This window comes from Desmodus rotundus, chromosome 5 (genome assembly GCF_022682495.2).
Source record: "Desmodus rotundus isolate HL8 chromosome 5, HLdesRot8A.1, whole genome shotgun sequence".
Taxonomy (NCBI): Eukaryota; Metazoa; Chordata; class Mammalia; order Chiroptera; family Phyllostomidae; genus Desmodus; species Desmodus rotundus.
The window spans coordinates 67,703,035-67,727,616 of NC_071391.1; the positions used below are offsets into that span (position 1 = coordinate 67,703,035).

Here is a 24,582-nt window from a genome sequence, read left to right on the forward strand (position 1 = left end):
AAGCTACTTTTTTCCCTATCCTTCTTCCCTAACACTCTTAGTGATAATAAATTGTTCTTCTACTATTCTGGGGTAGTTATATCATGACTGTGTGTTCACTGTGAGTTTGGATGGGCATACATACTTTCTTGTGCATCTGTATAAATTCCAAAACCTAAAAATAGAAGTTAAGTACGTAGGATACTTCAATCAATGAATGCATAAAGAGTACATGGATGAACTAATACTTAATCATTTGTATAAAGTTTTCCTTTTCCCTCTCATTAGGTAATAAGTATGTGATTCTCTGAACAAATATTTTACTTCCTGTGTAATGACTTCCTCACAATACACAGTACAATGCTTTCAACACAGTGGGTAATCAATACCTGCTGTTGACTGTTGAAATAAAATAAATTTACAAAAATAAACCAGGCTTGTTTCTAGTAATGGAACTCCCCTTGGTGATTTTTGGCATGCTAAATGAAATCACCACAGGAAAGTTTATGAATGATATGCTGAATATTCCAAATGAATCTTCTACTTTCAGATATAGAACCACTGGCTTCAGTTGTGAAGATAGTGATATTAAATAGGTCTCAAAAGGGAAAATTTTCTGGGTGACATTAATGATTCAGCTATTTGTCTCTTCCCTTTGTGACCAAGTACACTGATGTCATTACATTGAATGTGGACAGCCAGAAATGCCTTTCTTCAAGTATATTATAAAAAGATATGATTTATAATTATTAAGCATAATATTATACAGAGGATAAGTATGCAGGCCTCCTAAAACAGGTTTTCCTAATATGACTGTCAATAGAACATTATTTTAGCTATATTTTAATAGTAATGTATGTAATATATGCATAAATATATAGGGCATTAATAATTGTTATACACAGATTCATTTAAGGGAGTAAGTCATAATTTTAAAAATATATAATAAACATATGGCATAAAAAGCATTACTTAATATGAGAATTTTTCATTTTCATTTCCATGATTATTTCTTAGGGAATAAAAATTCTGAAACTTTGAGTTTCTAAATATATGCAAAGCACTAAAATATTAACTATATGTGCAACATTTAGAAACATACTGTTATTCTTAAAGAGCCTCTTTTTCACCAGAAAAACATAAATATCTTAACCTGAACATGTATACTTCATTTGGGTTTCTTCTTTTAATTTAAAAAGAAATCTTTATTTTTTAAGGTATGGCTTTTTTATTCTCCATTTTTTTCCTGTTTGGAATACTAATTCTGATACAGGATTGTTCTTTTTTCTGACAAATACCAATAGCTGATTTCATCTAAATAAAGAATGGCACATCCCTCATCAAATTATAATATAAAAGTTCATATATTTCAAATAATAAAAATATTATAAATTTACTTTCCACCTTTCTTCTTTACTCTTTTAAAAGTGAAAAATAAAACATAAGTTGCTTTGGTTTGTCTTTTAAATTATATTGTCTAAAATATATATTTTTCTCATGTTCTCATTTTCTACTTTTCTTTCTACTAAAGTGTCAGTCAATACATCTCGAAGAGTATTGACTGTTTTGTTCGGCAGTAATTCTCCATACCAAAGAATTATGGAAGTAATCATATTCGGAAGGGATGTGTTTCTCCTAGCTATACTGCAATGGGCCCCAGATATCCAATTTACAGGTTTTAAATTAATGTATGTTTATTCTGCTACACGACAAAAAAGTAGTTATCATAGAAACTAATTCATTGCATAATACTCTCACCATCAACTAGTTTCACAATATCACCCACTCTTTGGAAATAAAAGAAATAGAACATGCAAAATTTTATTCTTTGCTTTCAAAATGGAAAATATGAAAAATAGACAGGATCAGAGTAATGTAGGGCTCTGACAAAAATGAATTTTTACTCTTTATCAGTGTTATTTATATAATTGATGATAAGGATATACAGGGACCAGATATATGGGGAATAAACATATTGGGATATGAGGAAAATTGATATTAATTTGCCTGTTTTCTCAGTTTCTACTCTTTGCTTTTCTGGAAAATCTTTTTTTTTTTGGATTTAGGGGAGTTCCAGCCAAGATGGAGGCGTAGGTAGAAATGCTTCACTTCCTCGCACAATCAGAAGAAGGATAACAACCAATTTAAAAATGAAAAACAACCAGAACTGCCAGAAAATCAAATTGCATGAAAGTGCAACAACCAAGGAGTTAAAGAAGAAACATTTGTCCATACCAGTAGAAGGGACAGAGTCAGGGTAGAGAGGATATGCAGCAAGGCCGTGGTGGACTGGGGCAGGCGAGGCAGCAGCTGGCAGAAGGGATTTCCCACATTCACATGCCGATAAAACTGGGAAGCAAGACAAACCCAGGATTTCAGCACAGGGGAATAAAACCTCAAACCTCTGGTTGTATAAACCTGTGTGGGTTGTGGGGGCGGGAGAAACTCCCAGCCTCACAGGAGGATCCACTGGAGAGACCCACAGGATCCTAGAACGTACACAAGCTCACCCACCTGGAAATCACCACCTGAAGGGCAAGATCTGCTTGGAGGAAGAAGGGAAGTGATGGAACGTGGGGCAAGAGCCCAGCAAGCCAGCAAGCACCATTGTTCCCTCTCTGACCCCTCCCCCACATACTGCACCACAACACAGCAAAAGGGGTTGCTCCACCCTAACGAATACCTAAGGCTCTGTCCCTTACAACAGAACAGCTGCATGGAGACAAAGAAATAAGGCCAAAATGAAAGAACAGATCAAAAGTCCCGAGAAAGCGATAAGGAGATAGCCTAACAGACGCACAGTTCAAAACACGGTAATCAGGATGCTCACAGAAATTATTGAGTTCAGTGGCAAAATGAAGGAAGAAATGAAGGATATACTAGTGAAATAAAGGAAAATATACAGGGAACCAACAGTGAAGGGAAGGAAACTGGGACTCAAATCAATGATTTGGAACAAAAGAAGAAATAAACATTCAACTGGAACACAATGAAGAAATAAGAATTCAAAAAAGTGAGGAGAGGCTGAGGAACCTCTGGGATAATTTTAAACGTTCCAACATCCAAATCATAAGGGTGCCAGAAGGAGAAGAGGAAGAGGAAAAAACTGAAAACTTATTTGAACAAATAATGAAGGAAAACTTCCACAATCTGGAGAAGGAAATAGACATGAAAATCCAGGATTCTCAGAGTCCCCAAAAAGTTGGATCCAAGAAGAAACACACCAAGACACATCATAATTAAGTTACCCATTGTTAAAGATAAGGAGAGAATCTTGAAAGCAGCAAGAGAAAAGGAGACAGTTACCTACAAAAGAGTTCTCATAAGACTATCAGCTGATTTCTTAAAAGAACCCTTACAGGCAAGAAGGGGCTGGAAAGAAGTATTCTAAGTCATGAAAGGCAAGGACCTACATCCAAGATTACTCTATTCAGCAAAGCTTTCATTTAGAATGGAAGGGCAGATAAAGTACTTCCCAGATAATGTCAAGTTAAAAGAGTTTGTCATCACCAAGTCCTTATTGTACAAAATATTAAAGGGACTTACCATATTTTTCAGACTATATAATGCACAGGACCATAAGAGGAGGAAAAATGCACCTAGGTTTTAGAGGAGGAAAATAGGAAAAAAAATTTTGAAGCAAAAAATGTGGTCCTGCTACTGCCTCTTTTGACCCTGCTCCACCACGCCCCCCCCCCCCGCTCCCCCCCACCCCAGTGAGCCAGGTAAGCTACATTGGGACTATAAGACACACTCCCATTTTCCTCCCAAATTTGGGGAGGGGGAAAGGTCGTCTTATAGTCCGAAAAATGTGGTATCTAAGAAATAGAAGATCAAAAGCTTTGAACAGTAAATGACAACAAACAACTATCAACAACTGAAGAAAAAAAAAAGTAAAAACTAAGTTATCAACTAGAACAGGAACAGAATCACAGAAATGGAGATCACATGGAGGGTTTTCAGCAGGGGGTGGGAGAATAGGGGAAAAGGGAGAATAGGGGGGTGGGAAAAGAATAGGGGAAAAGGGGGAAATGAATAGTTATTTGTGAGTACTTATATAGAATAACTCCTGAAAAATAGAAACTTGAAAAAAATCAATCAGTTTTGTTGATTTTCTTTAAAATTAGTGACAATGCTTTTTTCTTTGGAATGGTTGATATCCTAACATTGGGACACTAGCAGAATTCATGGCATCACCTTTGGATTGAGATTCACTTGCTGTGCCTTGGGTTGCACAGTAGTACCTAAACCTTTTTAGAGCAAATCTTAAAGTCATTCCACTGATTTAGTGTTTTGGGTCACCTTCATTTTACCTGTACACTGACCTCAGTAGTCTGGTTTGGTATCATTTTAAGACTTAGTTGGTATAGTGACTGTGAAACCTGAACAAAATAAAAGGAAAAGATGAAGATGGTACAAAATGCTTTAAATAGGGTACCATTATTATTGTTAACTTTACAACTGTATATATTTGTGAAACAGCTTGATTTGTTTCCAATTATCTTTTGTAAAAATAAAATACACTGGGATTTTTCATGAAAGGGCATGGAAAATGTTAACTCAATACATATTTTTAAAATATATTAGATACATTTAATGTAACTGAGAAAATCATGGAGGAGTTCCATGAGTTACATATACTCTTTCACAAATACAAATAAATTTTAACTATTTTTTAAAATGAAAATAATTGTATAAATATATATGAAGAAGCTGCAATAGAACACTTGTTTACCTTGTGTATGAGCTATGAAAATAGTAAGATAATTTGAGCTGCAGACAATTAAGACATTTTTAATTTTTAGGGTAAAAATCTCAAAATCAAAAGCTAAACAATTGATTCCATTGAGAACAAATTATTTGCATTGCTTAGATGGCTGAAATATTGATTAGGTTTTACTGGATTATTGCTGCAAACTGATTCTCATGTGATCAATACAACAAAAGCTTATACACCCAGTCTCCAGAGCTTTTAGAAAACTGTGAAAGGCAATGTTTTGAACACTCAAGGCCAGGGTGGGCTCGCATCTTACTCATTTTTGTGTTCTCATAAAATAAATGAGAAATGAGAAACAAAGTTCTAAACTTGAGGGGAATAATTCAACTTAAAACAAAGTTACATTTCTTTTTCTTTATAGTTTTGGTTTAGCATCTCATTTGCTTCTTCTTTTTCTTCTTCTTCATATTTGGAATGGAATTTATTACATTTTACAGTTTTGCTTTTTAAAGTTCTAATAAGCCTGAAAATTGTGACTACGGGAATGTTAATGATAACTACTTCAGATTTGTGACAGCCCTCTCTTCTTTAACCATAAAAAGGTAGTTAAAATCATATATATTTCTATATATGCACCAGCAAAACTATTAAATGATGGATATTGTGAGACTTTGATCTTTTCATAAAACATTCAGAGTAAACTAGCCATACTGCTAATGTTTAAGAATGTGTTTGTTTCTCTCTGCTGCGTAAAATTCCATTGTGTAAATACACCAAAGTTTTTGAATCCACTCATTTGCTGATGGGCACTTAGGTTGCTTCCAGTACTTGGCTATTGTAAATTGTGCTGCTATGAACATTGGGGTGCATAGGTTCTCTTGGATTGGTGTTTCAGGGTTCTTAGGGTATAATCCCAGCAGCGGGATTGCTGGGTCAAAGGGCAGTTCCATTTTTAGTTTTCTGAGGAAATTCCATACTGTTTTCCACAGTGGCCTCACCAGTCTGCATTCCCACCAACAGTTCACTAGGGCTCCCTTTTCTCCGCATCCTCTCCAACATTTGTTTGTTGATTTGTTTATGTTGGCCACTCTAACCGGTGTGAGATGGTACCTCATTGTGGTTTTAATTTGCATCTCTCTGATGGCTAGTGATGCTGAGGAGCTTATACCCTTTGCAACAGCATGGATGGAACTGGAGAGCATTATGCTAAGTGAAATAAGCCAGACGGTGAGGGACAAATACCATAGGATCTCACCTTTAACTGGAACATAATCAACAGAAGAAAAAAGCAAACAAAATATAACCAGAGACACTGAAGTTAAGAACAATCTAACAATGGGCAGGGGGGAGTGGGGAGGGGACAGTGAGGAGAGGGGATTACAGGAACTACTGTAAAGGACACATGGACAAAATCAAGGGGGAGGGTGGAGGTGGGGGAGGGAGGGGGGTTTGGCTGGGGTGGGGTGGAGGGATGGGGAGAAAAGGCATACAACTAATTGAGTAACAATACATTTTTTAAGTTATATAAAAGAATATATAATGGTCACATCAATCATATTAAAATGTTACCATTTAATTTAATTATGGAAAAATAAATAAGTAAATAATTATTTGTACAAAAAAAAATGTGTTTGTGCCATCCAGCTGTCAACTTGCCCTGCACAAACTAAACAACAAATAAGCCCACGCTGAATAGAATTTCACCCACTTTTTACTTTTATTTTGTATGATCTATTATTATTTGTCTTTCAATTCTTTGGATTTTTACAGCTTCATGCTTTTAAAACAAGCTATATGGAAAAATGCAGTTAACTGGCAGGTATAAAGCCTAAAATAATAGCACCAAATATTATGAAACATCAATATTATGCTAATTAATCAGGCTGGTATATCTTATATTCTAATACAATGTATTTAATGTTTTATAATTATCTTTTATGATAAAAATTTGCTATGAGCTTTTTCCAAGACTAATAAAAACACATTCATATAGAAAAAAATGGTTTGAGTTCTAGTAATAAAATTATATTTTCTTATTATTCTCTCAAAAACTATACATATCTGTGCATACTTAATCATCTTCTCCTTTTTCTCCAGTGATATTTCCACTCTAAGTGACACCTTGGTAATAGGAACCCAAAGTGTCCAAATTCTCATCCATCTGCTATTGAGCAAATAGCTGCTGGGTGACTTTCTTATCTGACCGGTTTCATGGCTTATGAAACATAAAACCAAATGAAAGATAAATGCCCACCACCCCCTGCCATCCGAAACAATGCACTGTACATGATTACTGAACAAATTAAAATGGTACATGAAATTTACTTGAGTTTTTTTTCCTTTATTTTCTGAGATGCTAAACATTTTTATTTCAAATGTAAAAATCTCTGAAATTGTTTTCGACAAGTTTTGGTGTACCAAGAAATATTCTTTTTAAATGCTTGGTAAGGTACTGCTGATTCCTCCAGGCCACCTATTTCTTAACACAAGGAACAACACATCATTAGCTAATGCAACATTTGGTATCTTTCCTACTTTTGGATTAAGTGCTCAGCATTAAGTGCTCAGCACTTGCTCATTCTTATCCTTGTTAGTCAACTACCTTCCATTCCTTAAAATCACAGAGAAGGTCATTTTAATTGTGCACACTTCAAAGTTTGTGACTTCAACTACTGTGTTTGTGCTTGATACCTGCAAACTCTCTATTTTTTTCTTGATCTCAAAGAGAAGTCTTGGTCTTCGATTTGATTTTTACTGTTAGTGTTTTCTATTGAGGCAGAAAGAATACAAAGAACAGCAGCTTGGCTTTTCTGAATTTATCTAGTGACAGAAAAAATAAGAGTGTTGATCCTTTCTGCAGTTCAATTGTATTTCCTGTTGAGGACACAGGTTCTTGTTCAGAAGAAATTGATCCAAGGACTAGTATCTTAAGATAAAGGCAAAAGAAGCACAGGATCTGTAGGAGGTAACAGCACACTCAGACTTACATACAGTCAGTGGTATAAAAGGCTGTGAGACGCCTTTAGACTTGTTGGGATCAAACCACTCTTTAGAATTTCCCTTCTTTTCTTTTTTTCTCCTAAGACATATTTAACACTTTTTTATTGCTCATATTTCTATGATGTTATAAAATTGAATTTATGGGTAGTCTAATTATCAAAATATAAACCAGAATGGAGAAAAAATATTGCTTGATTTTAAACAAGAGCCCTGAAGAGTTTTCTAAGAATATTTTGAAAGATTATTAAAGATACAGAAAATGCCATTTCAGGTTTTTAAATATAATCTTTACTGTATTTTTTCCCATTACCCTTTAGTAATCTTATGTCCCCCCACCCCCAGAAGTCACCACATTGTTGTCCATGTCCATGAGTCCTTTTTCTTTTTTTCTGTTTTCAATTAATTATTCTTCTTATGATAACTTTGGTATCTGGTGAAAAAATATGACATTTTAGCTAGTTGCTAATGTGTTGAATTGGAACAGAATTATACAACTAGAACTAAGAATTAAGTTTATAATTTATTTAGGTTACAGATGGGACAATTTACTTAGTGCTACTTATGATTTGATTCAATGATAAAATTCAAACATAGTTTGAATTCAAAAATACAACACCTTCATTATAAACGTTCCCATTATCTTAAAGCGAGTTATAAAATAATATATATCCTTGGTTTCTTTGTGCTAAGAAGCTTTCACTGTGTGGAACATTTTTAAATGATATATAAAATGAAAACTATTTACCTGTGTTTCATTACTGTTAAAATAAGTATTGGTTTACTGCTCATTGTTTTTATACCAAGCAATGTTCCATGTTCTGTAATGAGCAATGCAGGTGTACCAAAATCCAGCAAGGCAAAGACTCTGTATATAAAATTTTAAACAATTTTAAAAACCTTTGTCACAAATTTGTCATGGATATACACGTTTGGTTTCTTCATAACAATTAGGAAAAGTCAGATTACATAAATATTTAACATTATTGATGTTGTCGAGTCAAGGACCAAACACAAATTTACGTAGAGGTATAGTAAGAACACTTAAAGAGAGCTTGTTCTGTGTTACACTCTACTGCAAGCAATTGTTTCTTACGTAGTATTTCTCAATGCTGGCAACTTCAAAGCATTATGTTATTTAGAGAATTATGCATTAGGACAAAGGTCTAGTTTAATTAAATAAATGTTTCACTTGTTTATGTTATTCACAGCAGTTTATGATCAAAAAGTGTTCCTCTCTTTAAAGCCCCTTGCACAGACATATCGGGAAGCATGATTTTTGGCAGAAGAAATAATGTCAGCAAAAGTACAGAGATGGAAAATTTAACGACAGGTTTTGGAGACATGTGGCTCAATCTAAAATGTGTACATCAATGTAGCTGCAGAGGAGCTTAGAAAGAGTTTGAAAGGAAAGCTATGGAGCTCCTTACTGGCACACTGCAGAATTCAAAACGTGTTCTTCAAAGAGAAACAACCATTAAAGCCTTGAACATAAAGAAAGGGAATGACTAGACTTGAGTCTTCCAAAGGTTATTCCATTAGAATGACTGACAATTTGGGGAATACAGGGAGAGAAACCAGGCTGGAGATGTTATTCCAGGGAAAGATGCCCTGAACCAGTGCTGGGCGAGAGAGACTTGTAAAGCTGGTTTGAATATAAGAGGACTCATTTTTCCAGGATTTTTTATTTTCCTTATGTCCTTTCTGCTCTACTCCAGTAGAACTGTCTTCTCTTCATTGTACTTCCACTGGATATTTTGAATACAGTGGATAAGAAAAGGAAAACAATGTTATGTATACAAATATCTCTGGCTTTTCACAGATGTGCACTTTATTTCTTAGAAATTTTGGCAATGTCTCAAAGCATTTTTAATTGACTTCTTGCTATTTGTTTCTTGCTTTCAGTTATTATGTAAAGGGAATAAGAAAAAGATTAACTCATAGAATTAAACTGAAGATGAGCAGGAACAGTAGGTTAAAAAAGTTTTATAAACATGTAAAAATGCTCAAAATATTATGCATAAATAAAAATGAAAGTAAAATACTTTTTTCTCTCTTCCATTAGGTATAGGACAAAAAGTCTGGTAACACACAATACTGGCTTAGAATATGGAGAGATAGACATTCTAATAAACTGTTAGTGAGCATGTTAATTGGAGCCATCTCTGTGGGGGGCAATTTGGCAGTAAAACCAAAATTTTAAATGCATATTCTCACTGACCTAGCAATTTTATTTCTAGATCTAGTTATACTTATGTAAACATAAATACATAAGAATTTTTTATGTCACAAACATTTGTATTCCCATTTAAAAATAAATTGATAAAGAATTTTAAGGATTATTTATGTAAATAATGATATAACTTTATCATGAATAGTCTACAGTGTTCAAAACTATATACCTTTTGAATTGATATGTAGATACCTGAGATTATTTTTAAAAAATAACATTCGCTGGAAGGAAGTCATACAAAACTCTGTTACATGGCTACTTCTGAGGGATAGAACTAGAGGACATTTTAGGGAAAATATTTGGCTTCCATCATATTCTTTTTATACTGCTCATCATTATTTCTGTAACGTTAGGATGAAAAAGAGATGATGACAACAGTGTTCATTTCAAGCAAGATGCTGACTGATGAGACTTGCTTTATCATGTGGTCCTAAGGCTGAGCATATCATTTGTAATCTAACAGAAAGAATTTCAGCATCATTTTAAAAGTCATTCTTAAACAGCAATCCACTCTTTATCAATAAAGGGGTAGGAAAAAAGTTATAATTATCTTTTGTTACTGGAACTACAAAACAATGCCTTTTAAAATTAATCTTTAAAATGATAACTGTATTATTTTTACCTTGGGAAAATAAGATTAATAAGAATGTATCTATTTGCATTTGTTTTATTTTTCTCTCCTGAGAAAACTTAAATTAACCTAATGATTTTGAAATGAAAGGACAAAGGAAATTAATAACAGAGTAATTTTTTCAGATGAAAAATAATTGATCTCAGATATACGATTTACCTAGATATTAGCTACAGACAAACACTAAACAAACAGAAATTAGCAATTAGAAAAGATATGTTGTCTTAACTTTTAAACATCTTTTAAAGTTCTAATAAGTAAGAGACAGCTAATCATGCAAAATATCTAAGGAAGAGAAATAATCAGAATGAGAACACTGAGTCATTTCTTTCTTCTAAAAATATTTATCAAAGCAACTATATGGTATCTAGATGGCATTTCAATATTGCATCTGGGAAAATTAACCATGTACTTATATGTAAAGTCCCTTATCTTATAAGAGAAATACATGCAGAAAAGATAAAAAGAAAACTGTTTCAGGTAAAATATCAATTCCGGGTATTTTTAAAAAGTATTTCATGATATGAATTATTATTTAATCACTTCCTCATTGAACAGTTTAAAATTGCTTTCTATCAGCTCCCTCTCCTGTCTGCTTTGTGGCTTTCTCCACCTTTTTCTTTTCCTTTATATCCTGTATCTCTGAAACCAGTATAGTATTATCATACTTTTTTGGAAGAAACTATTTTTTGTGAGATTTGTTTCTTTCATGTCTTTCTACTGTATTCAAACTCCTGCAATAGTAAAATATTCAGTAATTACATAAGGAAGAGGTTGATTGGTTGTACATATACAAAGCATATACATATTTAAAGTGGCATATAATTTACCACATTACTCATAGAATTTATTTTCTTTTTAATAACTTTTAATATCACAGTAGCCAAGCCAATAAAAGAGCAATATATCTAAATATCTCTTACAGAAAAACTTAACTGTAAAATGATTGTAAATTGAAATGAAATTTTTTTTGCTCTAAAATGTATTAACAATTCACAGTTTAAAAGATTTCAGTTTTAATTTGTGTTAATAAATTAGTATTAGACACAAATTTGCAGCTTGAGAAACTTCCTTAGAAGTGTTTAAATAACAAAGAGATATAATCAAAATAAAGGAAGAAAATATTTGGAGGAAGTAGTTTCAAATGAATATATCCTACACCATTTTACAATCCCATTGGGTTCAAAAACAATTTTGAAAAAGCTCCCCCTCCTACCAAAATAAAATCAATACTCCAAACAAGTTCACAAAAGGCACTAAAGACTTCCCTCAGATAAAGCAAAACACAATAATTAAAAAAAAACCCCACAATCTCTTTAAATATTGTCAAGTACAATTAAGACGATAAAAAGAAACCATCTATCAGCAAATGTACAAGGTTGTGCCAAGAAAATAAGTGATTTTCCTCATATTTGGAAGACTGAAGTGATTGTACCCAGATGTATTTATACAAAATTCAAATGAATTTTCTGCCTTCTAATATTTCTTGTACTTAAGCGTGAAAATAATGGTTGTAAGCAACTATATGTAAAGATATGAAGAAAATGATTTTAACTTATGAGTTACACAATTGCACTTCCTTGTTACAAAGAAAAAAAGCCCAAAACTGTGAGGTAGTAGTCAATATCCTTTTACAGGAAAAGAAATGGAAGCTTAGAAAGGTTACTGTATTGCTTAGGCAAGCACATGGAGAAACTGCTGGTCAGGATTAATCCAGCCCGTGCTTTTTCCATGGCCTCCCCATATGCGGTGAAAGTTTTCTCTGTTTGGTGGGATCTATCCTAAAGTCAGCTGTCAACAACTACAACTTTGTTTCTTGCAATTTTCCTCTTCATCAAAACCTTGCACTGTGCACAGTTGTTGAACTACAGTGAATCAAATCTTTAAAAGAAAAAATTCCTTTACATTTATTGATTTTAACTCGCTTGCTAAAGAGATTAATAAAGTGAGGAAGTGACTTTTCCAAGTCAAAGTAAGGGACAAAACTGGGGCTGAACCTCATCTTCAATAACATCTAATCTTGAGTTATCCTCTTCTTTTTGAACAAAGTCCCAATTCTTCGAATGTCTCTCAGAATCCTTTACATTTCCGCATCTGATATATTTTAAATTCTCTCTTTGGAAAACGAAGAGTTCTTTTTTTACATTAATTAACTTTCCTACTTTCTTCTACACATCCATCTTATTCTCTTTATCTTCCCACCAACTGAAAAAGAGTCTTTGCCAATCCATAATGGAAAGTTCCTTCAAGTCCCATTGCTTCTCATTTTGTCTGGGATTTAACCCATCCCCACAATGACCATTTCTGGTCCTGCAAGATTCTCAGAATGTGTGACCCCACATCTTAATAATTTTGTTTACTGATACATTTTCTTAAGACTCTTATTATGTTGTGTCCTGGCTGACAATTTTCCACCTTTCCATTGTCAGGGATCAAACCTCTAATTTCCTTTTCATCTCTAACAGTAAGTGGTACCGTAAGTGTGAATTTTTTAAGAAATGCCTATTCAAGTAATTTACTTGACTCAGACATAAGATACAAAAGAATAATCTTTAAATACTTATGGTCTATAGATCTCAATATAACTTTCCACAATTAGGACAGCATTGTGCCTTATACAAAAATAGAAGATTTTATAGACAGATCATTTTAAATTTATATGTTAGAAAAGGAATTAGAGTGAAACCAAAATTTCTTCCCAGACTGAATTTTTTGATGTTTCTTAATACTGTCATTTTTTTATTGAAAAGTACACTATTTTCCTATATATTATCACAACCTCATGACAGTTAATATCCTGATTTTGCAAGTAAATAAATAACTTTTCTAAAATTATACAATAAGTTGTAGAGCCAACTCTAAACCTTACAATTCAAGTACCTAATCTCCTAGTTCATACTACCTCCCTATATTAGATATACTATTATAAATAGCAAAATAATGTTTACTATTGCTCTGCTGCTACTATTACTACTATTATCTGGGAGGACCTGTGTAAGCAAAGCTTCATTAGTTCATGGTTAACCCACCCCTGTAAAATAAGGTCCATTAATATTACATATTTAATAACTCAAAAAAATCAAGCTCACTTATAAAAACATATAAAACTTGCATATCTTTCATAGCATTTAAGCCACATTTATTTCCCCTCAGATTTGGCTGTATCACCAGAGACTAGATGATACTAAATTTAGCACTATAATGAGACATAGAAAAACACAACATTCATTTAAATTAGGTGAATCTTGGAACCACAGTTACTTCAAAATAATCTAGGCTCTAGGAAGTAAATACAGCAATTACAGAACCACTGCTAGCATGAAATAGTCCAAGCTGGAAAGACTAGAAGAAAACTAATAGCTGTCTCTAAAAGGAGAAATATTGAAAATTTGCATCTTAGCTGTATGTAACTCTATCACTGAACATTTCACATTGAATTACATTAACCCTATGTGCTTATTTCCTCCATCAGTCCATGAAATACTTACTCCCCTTTATACTCTTACTTATTCCTACAACTGTCCACAGAAGACCACTTGAGTGATTGAAATAATGTAGAAATTGCTTTAAATGTAAAAGGAATTACTTTTTGCTAATTTTACTCACTGGGGTATTTACTAACAAACACTTATTAAAGAATGTGAAACAAACAAATACAGTCATACATTTTAAAACACAATATAGTACATTTTTTATAAAATCAACTCTGGATCATTTAACTTAAATATCTAGTAACCACTCTTTCTTACTAAGTTTCTTGTTCTTTGAAAACACTGAAGAATTAAAAGTTGTAGGTAAATAAATATCCAAAAAAAGAAAAAAAACAAAGAATTTTAAGTACCATCAGATCATTGGACCTGGAGAATAAATTTTATATTTTCAACCAGAGTTATCTCCAAATTTTGGCTATATGCATAAGGTAGAAAAGACCTCAAACCAAACATTAACTGTTTTATCCACAGTCTTCTACCACATCTTATTACATCTGCCACCTTTAAATATTCAGAATTTAAAGGAAGTCTTAAAATATAAAGTCACCCCATATGAACACATACACAAATTTCTTGTCATAATTTGACGATTAAAGGTTTGAGGGAGAGCAACTGTAAAAATATCACTATCAGAAACCCAGCAACACCCAAGTGCCTTTCCACTAAGTTGCACTATGCTAATTTTACAGTTTATCATGTTCAGCTCCACTGGTGAAAAATTCTAGCATAAAGATGCATTCTGAACTCATTTATATTGCATTATTTAAATTAAGCATAAACAAACTTTGGCTCAAATACAATGATAACTAAATACTATTACCCAAATTTGCTCTATATTAACTTCCTTTAGTATTGTACCAGTAAAATTAAAATGTATATACAAGTTAATATTTATATTCTAAAACTCAGAACAGTGCCTATTTTTAGAAACCCATTTTCTGCTTTGCATTTTATTAAATGCTCTAAAATCATTACTACCCTAAGAAAGCCCATGATTTAAACTTTATTCAAATTTTCCAATACACAGAAATATTTTCTCACCCACATTTCTCACTGGTTTTCCACTTAATTTAGCACCTCATTAAACATTTATTACTGGGGGGGGGGGTGGAACACCAATCCAGAAAAGAAACTAACAAAAAAAATGAATGGTCCTTTATAATCACTGGAAAAAAATTACATTTCTTTCCTACTTGAGTTCCCAGGTTTCTTAACTAAAACTGTCAAAAGCCTCCTATTTGATTTAGCTGGTAAGTGCACACTAAGCTCATTGTGAAAAAGTTCACATCTAGCAATTAAGTTGTCTAGTCATTCAAGTCTTGGTTAACAACAGACCCTGGGTATAGTAGCTGTTTCCTCTGAGTTAAGGTAGTTGGATTTTAAATTATTGGAATAAATTATGAAGACCTCTGACTTAGAAATTTAAGAGAACTGGGTTCTAATTCCATCTTTTCAATAAAATGTAATGTTAAACACGTCACTTAACCTTTTCATATCTTTATTTCTCTTCATGACAAATATGTGAAAATAGGACCTTGGTAAGTTCCTGCTAACACTAAATGGTATCATTCTGTCATTTTTTCCTAAGTATCCTCATAATTTATTTATCATCAATAACTCATGGGATATGTGCTTATTTTTAATAAAATGATTACTTTAGCATTAGAAACTGTCATTCACTCGCACACATATTTCCATTAGAATAATGGAATTGAAAGAGGAAGAATGTTATACATATATATGGTTTAAAGGTTTCAATTTTATTATGAATTATATGTCTTTTGAAGTTCCTATCGACAAATATTCTCAAAATAAGAAAAAATAATGATCACATACATTGTTTTATCAATTTTTTAATATGAGAGGTGAAATTAAGCTAGTCTATAGCTTTCATAAAAGAACATAAACAGGAGAGTTTTCAAATAACAAAATGTGGCAAAATCTAAAATTAATTATGAGAACTTTCACAATGTTTTCAGAAACATTTGTGAGCGCTTAAATTTGTTTAGGTGTCCCAGAAATAATTTTACATTTTACTAATCATTAAATCCCAATGCAATAAAAACTTATATCCAGGAAACAAAATTACTTTTTAAATTTCTACTGTCACTTACCTCTACTGTCAAATAAATACTCATATTAATCACTAGGTATTTCATCTAATACTGTCATTAGATACTATAAACTATAATAGTATCTCAGCAAATATTAACATCATTGAAAAGTGAATTTGGCCCTGGCTGGTGTAGCTCCATAGATTGAGCGCGGGCTGTGAACCAAAAGGTTCCGTTCCCCAGTAGGAGGCGCTCGAGAGGCAACCACTCATTGATATTTCTCTCCCTCTTTGTCCTTCCCTTCCCCTCTCTCTAAAAACAAATTAATTAATTAAAAAAAAGAAAAGTGAATTTGTATATAAAACTGAAATGGGAGCACCTAGAATATTTAAAATAATTTATCTAAACTCTCTGTCATCTTTATGTTTGGTTTAGTTGCCGAAAAGTTCTTTAATACTTATAAATATAAAATTAAATATTTGAGAAAGTAAAGATTAAACTTTACACACTTAAAAGTAAATTTTTCACCAAATACATATACCATTTCTCTACTGGTTACCTTATAAATATAACTCCTGCAACTAATAGAAATTTGTGAAAATACAGCAGCTCCAGACACATTATAACTATAATTACCCTATTATAATATCTTTCAATTAAAATCCCTAATATTTTTAGCTTCATAATGGATGTTTGTGCCAATATGATGACTATCAAGTGGAAGAAAATTCATTCCATCTTTTACCACATAAGGGGTCAGCAAAATATCTCTTCCTAAGTTCCATATGCTATAGTTACTACTGGATCATAATGGAAGAAAAGATGTTCTCCTTTTTGAGCATTTAACAGCTATAAAAATGCTAAAGAGCAAAATCCTATGTCCCTCATAGAATGGTATGTATACAATTACACTTCTCCTGTCAAAGGTCACAAATGAGAGTTTTTGACCACTCAGGTAAATGCAATACTTTCATCTTCCTCCTTACCTGATATACATATTATATAATTACTTAAAATTTCTATAAAGTTCATATTAGTCACTTTAACGCTTAAGCAGGTTCAAATTTTAAGGTAAAGACACAAACTATAAAGGTGTGTTTGTGGGAAAATTCATAAAATATGTTAATGCTTTCTATCAAGATCTCAACTTTTTTGGACTACATAAGTGCGTATAGGAAATATTTGGAACTGTGACTAGTGTAAGATGAAATATGCAAGTTCTGCCAGATCTTTTAAAAGAAGTCCACTGGTTAAAAATGAATAAAAAAGTGGTATCCACAAGGAAGTAAGAGTTATTAGGTCATTATGGATTTTTAAGGGACCACTTAGAAAACCAGAAAAAATAAATAAATTTTGTCCCTGTGTTATCAAGTGCAACCAATGGAACAGTTTTTTGGAACTGTATAAAAATGACAGTGATCGCAAGGAATTCCAGCTTAAGAAACACATGGGAAAAGAACATGACTAGACTTTCTAAAGTTTTCCACAAATAATAAATTTCACAGTTTTATATTAGATTAAGAAATGGTAGATTCTTTGATTTTTTTTATTTCCATAAAAAAAGAGCTTGATTTATTTTTTTTGGAATTACTTTATGCTACTTTCTATAGATCCATTACGCTGTACTAAAGAAAAGAAGAGCTTTCACATGTTGGCTGGCTTTTAAGTCTTATGAGCTAATGTTTAAGATAGCTATAATGTCAAAAATACATATGCACTCTCTGGCATATGACATTAAAGACCTGTGTTTTAACTTAAGGGCTTGATAGCACAAAAATGCTCTCTATTTAGCTTATGCACATATTTATCATAGGTAAAACATAAAGAAAGTTAAATATACAGTCATATATCAAGTTCATGGGATATAATTTAATACTGCTAAGTAACTCTGATGAAAATTTATTTGTAAAACTGTATTTTCCTAAAAAGTAAACATATATATAATCATTTAAAATTTTCTTTCATATCCACTTTATCAATGAAGCACTATCAAATTTGCTTTACTTATTTTAATGAAAATAATTAACAAAAAACTATTGAAGTATCTGGGAAAAATATAACCTGGTATTGTTCCACTTATTCAAACCTTCTCAACATTATATATTTGAAAATCAAAAATTTGTAAAACAGGAGAAATTAATTGAAAAGGTAAGGGTCAATAGTACTCAATCCTAAATCTTAAGTGTTAATGACTTTTATCTACTGCATTACTTTCCTAAATGTGCCAGTCTCTAATGCAGGGTTATTGATCCCACATGCTCATAAACAGACCCTGCAGAGAGTCTACTGCTTTGAGCTTCCAGCCAGCCTCTTTCCTGCTGCAAAGTGCTAAGAAGTTCATGTAACATATTAGCACAATCTTATAACCCTCATCTGAAAAACATACTGTCAGAAATACGCACCTCTGTCATGTTTGTATCCTCAGTAATAAGAAAGAGGTGAGTAAATCTGAGCTCCTGAAGTCAGAATTTGAGATAGCAAATTATATGGACCTAGTTAAGAGAAATCAACTTCCAACCTCTTAGTAAATTTTTAGAACCTATTTAAAAAGAGACAATTCAAAAACTATGAGTAATCAAAACACGTGTGGCAGAATGGATCCAGCAAATCCAACATTTGGTCTCATAAAATCTAAATTAATTTTTGATGAATGAAGGGTACTAACCTCTACTATAAAACTTTGTTTTAATCAATGGGACTTAGGTATAATCAAATAATCTTTACACTATTACTGCCATCTATAAAAGTTTTTATTTTTTTTTTCACAAAAACACGTCATTTATTTTATCTAGAAATAAGACAAACTCGAAAATAACTTGGCCAGCAAGCATCCCCTTACTTCATCTGGACAGCCCTCTACCCTTAACTGACATCCTTTGGCCCTTATCACTAACTCAGTTTTGCCATTAAACCATACTCTTAACTCTACTCTGAAGGTGGTAAAGGGTTTCTAAAACATTGTATAAAAAACACCTCTAAAGAAGTATATATTAGTCAAACCTGATCTTTTTTTAAACTTAATTTGGCACATAAAGTTGAAGTAAACTTTCACAAGCAACTAATTTTTAATTATTCTTAAATAAACACAGTTTATTTGTTCACGGTTTGATTTTAGTTCATCTCCTAAAATTAACAAGAATGTCAGACCACCACATAGTTGCAGTATTGCCCCCATGAGGAAAAAAGGTATTTCAGTGATCCATTTAAAAATTCCACAACTGTAGTTTTTCAGACCTATTTCCAAATGCATCTTGGTATGCACGTGCCTCAAAAGTTACAGACAAAGTCTGACTGGTAGTGAATCTATTGGGATAATATTCTTTTTCTCTAACTTTATTATTCCAACTTTCTATTCAGTTGTGTATGAAGTCAAAGAGAAATGAAAATTAGCAGTTTCTCTCTCCATTTTGTAGTTTCCAAACGTGTTAACATGAATAATTAAAAGGCTCCACCAAGCTTTACACAACACATTGGCATTTATACAAGTATTGTAATAAACATTTCACTGATTTGCTATTTTCAAGTATGCTTTTATATCATCTCATCACACTCTAGCTAAGTTAGTTTTCAAATTCAATTTTATTTTTTAGATTGCATTTCCTTTTTTTAACTTTTAACTTTAAATTTTGTGTTTTGTTTCCTCCACTAGACTTAGTTGCTCTTTGTATGTAATATTTTTTAATCTTTATTCATTTGTTTTATGTGACATAGCCTTATATAATCATATTGTTTTTACCATTGTAATCAAGGAAACATATACTTTTGAGACTCAATAAACTGGTCCACATAGAACTTATAATCATTTGAGTATGAAGTAGTAAAACATGCAAAGAAACCTTTCTGAGTTTCTTAAAATTGACAACAGGAACTTAAAAAAAATAACGATGTAATCATCACTAATTATTTTATGTTTAAGGTCACACTATTAATAATGAGGAACTCCTTTAAGCTTGCTATGGTACTCAATTATGCCTCCACTAATTTTTAAATTTGACCTACTACTTATTTATCTGTATTTTTAAGGCTAGTACACTACACATCTACTTCTTACATCCTTATTTCCACAGTTACCATTGAAAATCCAGGTGTAAACATGGCCTCTCTAAATGATTTTAGCTTTAAAATTAAAAAAAGAGTACATGCATATAGGTAACACATTTCATATACAACAGTTAAAAACTTTTTTGCTTCCAAACCTGCATTTACATTATCACAATGAATAGTATTTTTCAAGGTAGAGAGGTTATCAGATTTTAAAAATAAAATAATTCTAAAATATTTAGTGGATTATTAGTTTTCCCAAATAAATTAGCTAAAACAACTTAAAGTTTTTGAGGTTGTCAGAATAATCCTCAGCTTACTGTACACCAAGTCCATGTATATGCAAATTACCACTCTCCCACTTTCCAGTTAAAAAATTCAATAAGGATGTCTGAATATATGTTCATATTCTTTTTAAAAAATCCATCACATTCCTACACAGCATTCAGAAAACACCTCAGCATAATCCAAGACACTGTTGTTTTAATCTCCCGAACTTTGTAGAACTTCACTTACAGAGTATCCCTGCTGAAATTTCACAAGTTCCTGCACTGCCAGATGCCCATTCACTTGGTCTCTATTCTCCCAAACAAATTGCTCAATCGTAAGACACACATTCAGCACCTGAGCATGCACCCTATTTTATGAACATTTCGTTTAGTTTACGGTTTTTGTTTTGTTTTGTTTTAGAAAAATCCCTACCCTATCCTCGTATTCATCACCTTACAGTTGAGTTGTAGGAACTGTTTACTCTTATTTTGGATGACATTATGAGATATACAAATAGGTTATATTTACTCTTGCTTCAACTTTTCTTACATAAAATCCCAGCAGAGAAAAATAGCATGTTAAAAAATTACAGAAAAGCTTTATTTTACAGTGTTTAAATTCTGGCAACATGGCCAAGAGAGGGTGTCTATGCAGAAGCGAGTGTGTCAAAACCTGAAAGCGCCTGGGAGATAAAGTGCACAATTCGGGGAAAGCAGTCACTGGCAAAGGAATGCATGTCAGCCACTTACCAATGAGAGGCGAGGCTCCCCCGTCCTTCCTCCGAGACTCTCAATTCCCGTCTCCCCGCTGCTGCCCCTCCGCACAGTTCAGAGCGCGCGGCTCCGGGGGTCCCCCCGCAGCTTGTGGCGGAAGAGAATCGGGGAGCGTTGACTCATTCGGAGGGACTCCTCCGGCTCGCCCGGCTTCTCCCAGAAGAGAGGACCCAGGTACCGCCTCCCTTCCGCCCCGAGCTTTAATGGCACTTTGGCTGCCGCCTTCCCGCAGCCGCCGCTCCCGCACTCCGTAGTTGGTTATATGGGGAAGTAGGCGCGGCGCCTCCTCCGGCTGGCGTGTTTGGGGCTCGCGTGTTCTCCAGTGCGTCCGCGCGCCCCGCGCCCCGCGCCTCTGACTGGCTGTGTCCTTCCCGGCGGTCCCTCGCCCCTCCCCGCCCGCCCGCGCCGTCGCCGTCGCCCGGCCCCGCGCCGCCCTGCCTCGCGCCGAGGAGGTTCACCCGGCGCGTCCCCGGGCTTCAAGGTCTGTCTGTCTCGAGAAGGGTGTCCGTGCTTCCTTCCCGGTCTCTCGAGCCCGCCGCCCCCGAGGACGCGGGGCCGCCACCCTCCCCGGGGGAGGTCCGTAGACTGCGCTGCAGGCAGACGCGTCGGCGGGCTGGCCGGCCGGCGAGCCCGGAGCCGAGTCCCTTCCCGGCCGCGGAGGCGGCCCCTGGCTCCCGGCTCCCGGCTCCCGGGCGCGGCGCTTCCCGCTCGGTCGCCGCCGCGCTCACTCGGGCGGCCCCCGAGCGGACTTTCTCACTTTGGGCAATTCGGCGGGTCCGGACGGGGAGGACTGCTCTTTGTGTGTACACTTACGAGTTGCACCTTCGCACCGTCGGGCTCTCCGACGGCCCCGACCTCCCCCGGGCGCTGTCCCCCGCGTGCGTTCGCAGTGAGCCGGGGAAGTAGTTGCCTGAGTCTCAGACAGCAGCCCCGTCTCTGAATTTTTATACCACAATGGAGGTAATTGGGCACATAACCCAGGTAGTAAATCCACAGTGTGGCAGCTTTAGTGCCATTGTTCTGCGAGTCCTCCCTTCTACTTTTCCTCTCTCTGAGTCATTCTCTCATTGTCCTGATGCGTTTGGTGTTAATTGAGTGCTTGCTAAATGAATTCTATGACATTTCTGGTGCGGTGTATTTCCGTGGATAACGCGGGTGGCGCCTGTGTTTTAGGGAGAGGCAAGCCCACATGCTGGTTTCTATTTCTGTAGGTCTGTGCACGCAACTGCTCGAGAAGCCTCCGGTCACGGCGCGGAGGTGGGTGTTTCGCGCGTGTCTGAGCCCAGCCCGACCTGCACCGAGGCACATTCCTCCGCTCACTTCACCCCCCAGTGAGGTCTCCCTGGCTCTGATTGGCACGGGGAGCCCCGTGCCGCGCAGCCTGTAGCTGGAAGCCTTCCTGCCACCGGCTCTGCGTTCTCTCTCTTGCAGCTTTTCTAGTAATTAAAATTGGTCTTTTTTTTTTTTTTTTCTGCTCCTTGGCGTCTTCTCATTCATCCGCACGTGTTAGACATACATCCAGTCTTTAATGGCTACCCTCAGGATCTAGGCTGATGTCTCGGTCCACAGCAGAGACAAATTTGTGTGCTCGCATTTAATGCTTCTCTGCCCTCCCATACTTTTTATTTTCTTTTTCCCCGCTTTCCAGTAATTAGGTTGTTTTCTTTATGTGTTAACTGAGGGGTTGGTGCAGAGATTCGACTTGTCTGTGCTTTTTCTCTCCTTCACTGGCTCCACTCCCGCATCGGGCTATTGGTTCACAGGGAGAAGCACCAGGACTTTTATAACCTCTTTAAGTATATCACAGAATAGACTCAAAGTCTGAGGGCTTAAAGCCTGTTTTTCCGTCGTGCAATTGGTTTGCCTTGAAACGTTTGTTATAACTGAGCACATTCAGTCTTAATGGGGGACTTGGAAGGTGGGCTTGCTTGTAGTTTCTTCACTTCCTAAGTACCTTTATGGTACATGACTTAAGAATTTTGGCATTTGCATCAGTAGCTCATGTAGTTCATACATTTTCTTTTGACTGGCTCTTCAGAAAGGATTTAGTTGGCTTATCAAAATGTATTCAATTAAAAATTAATCAAAAGTGGACGTCAGTCAAAAGAAGACAGAGGGTAAAATGAGAGAAAATAGTAGAGAAATATATCCAGGAATGGGGTTTAAAGAGAAAAATTCATTTGTATTTTGTCAGAAATGGCCCCAAGTTTGCCAGTAAGGCGGGTAATAGCTAGTGCGAAGAAGGAAACAGTAGCAGCTCCGTGATTCATGGTACTCTACCACGATTAACCTGAACCAGGAAGTGTATGTTTCAAATGATATAGATGATTTAAAAATCTTTCCATTTTTAATAAAAGAATCTAAAGGCTTATGGTTTCGACTTTTTCATAAAGGAAACAATATTATCTATCACAAGTTGGGCATGAACACATTTTAGCAACAAGTAGATGATATAATAGCATTTTTCCTTTCAAGGTTATCTGATAATTTAGAGGGAGAGAAAGGAGATATTGAATCTCAGGATACTATTCTTACTATCAGGAATGGTAACATCTATGTCTATCCGTTCAAGTTTAGAATGTTAGTTTCAAATCACAACTTAGGGTGACTAAGTTACATGACATTTCTGCAACACAAAGTGAGTGACTATGTTTTTATTTATTTTATAACTTATAATGTTCCATCTTATATTTACAAGGACATATTCTATGTTAATTACATATTCTATATTGATATTATATATTTCAAATTAACATCTATGTATGTACTATAGATAATATTAGTCTTTCTGACTTCTACAACTTTCTGAAAAATTTAGATTTTTGATATGTTTATTTTTGTGCTGCATATTTTGTAATGGTTGTGTTTGTAAAGTGAGGGGTCTATAGATCATGTATCCTATTATATAACAAGTTTCAGGGGTAAGCATGTTGACATCCGAAATTGGAAAAAAAGTAGTGCATAAAGAGGCAGACAAAAATGTTCTTGTAGGAGTTCTACCAAGAAGAAACAAACTACTTCAAATTCCCTAGCATTACCCTGGCCTGTGTGGCGCAGTTGGTTGAAGCATCCTCTCGTAACTGAAAGGTTGCAGGTTCAGTTCTGGGTCGTGGCCCATACCTAGGTTGAGGTTTTGATCCCCTGGGTGCATGTGTTTGCCCGGTCTGGTTCATGCTCCTACAGGAGGCAACCAATCGATGTTTCTCTCTTGCATGGATGTGTCTCTCTTTCCCTTGTTCTCTCTCTAAAAGCAGTGAAGAAATGTCATTGGGTGAGGATTAAAAAAAAAATTCCTAGCACTCATCAGTGTTTTTCACATGAATTGTATGCATCATAACTAAAAGTTTCTGTTTTTATCATATGAAAATGAGATTTTAATATATTGTTCTGTCTTAG

The 24,582-nt window shown here is 34.7% G+C and overlaps 1 protein-coding gene across 1 annotated transcript in view; it reads right to left on the reverse strand.

Annotated features, from left to right (window-relative positions):
• Nucleotides 1-21,545, reverse strand: part of CNTN5 (contactin 5) — a 1,123,225-nt gene extending 1,101,680 nt beyond the window's left edge. Inside the window, exon 1 of the mRNA XM_024574613.3 lies at nt 21,163-21,545. The gene's annotated coding sequence lies outside the window, so the exon portion shown is untranslated. The remainder of the gene's footprint in view (nt 1-21,162) is intronic.
• Between the last annotated feature and the right edge of the window lie 3,037 nt (nt 21,546-24,582).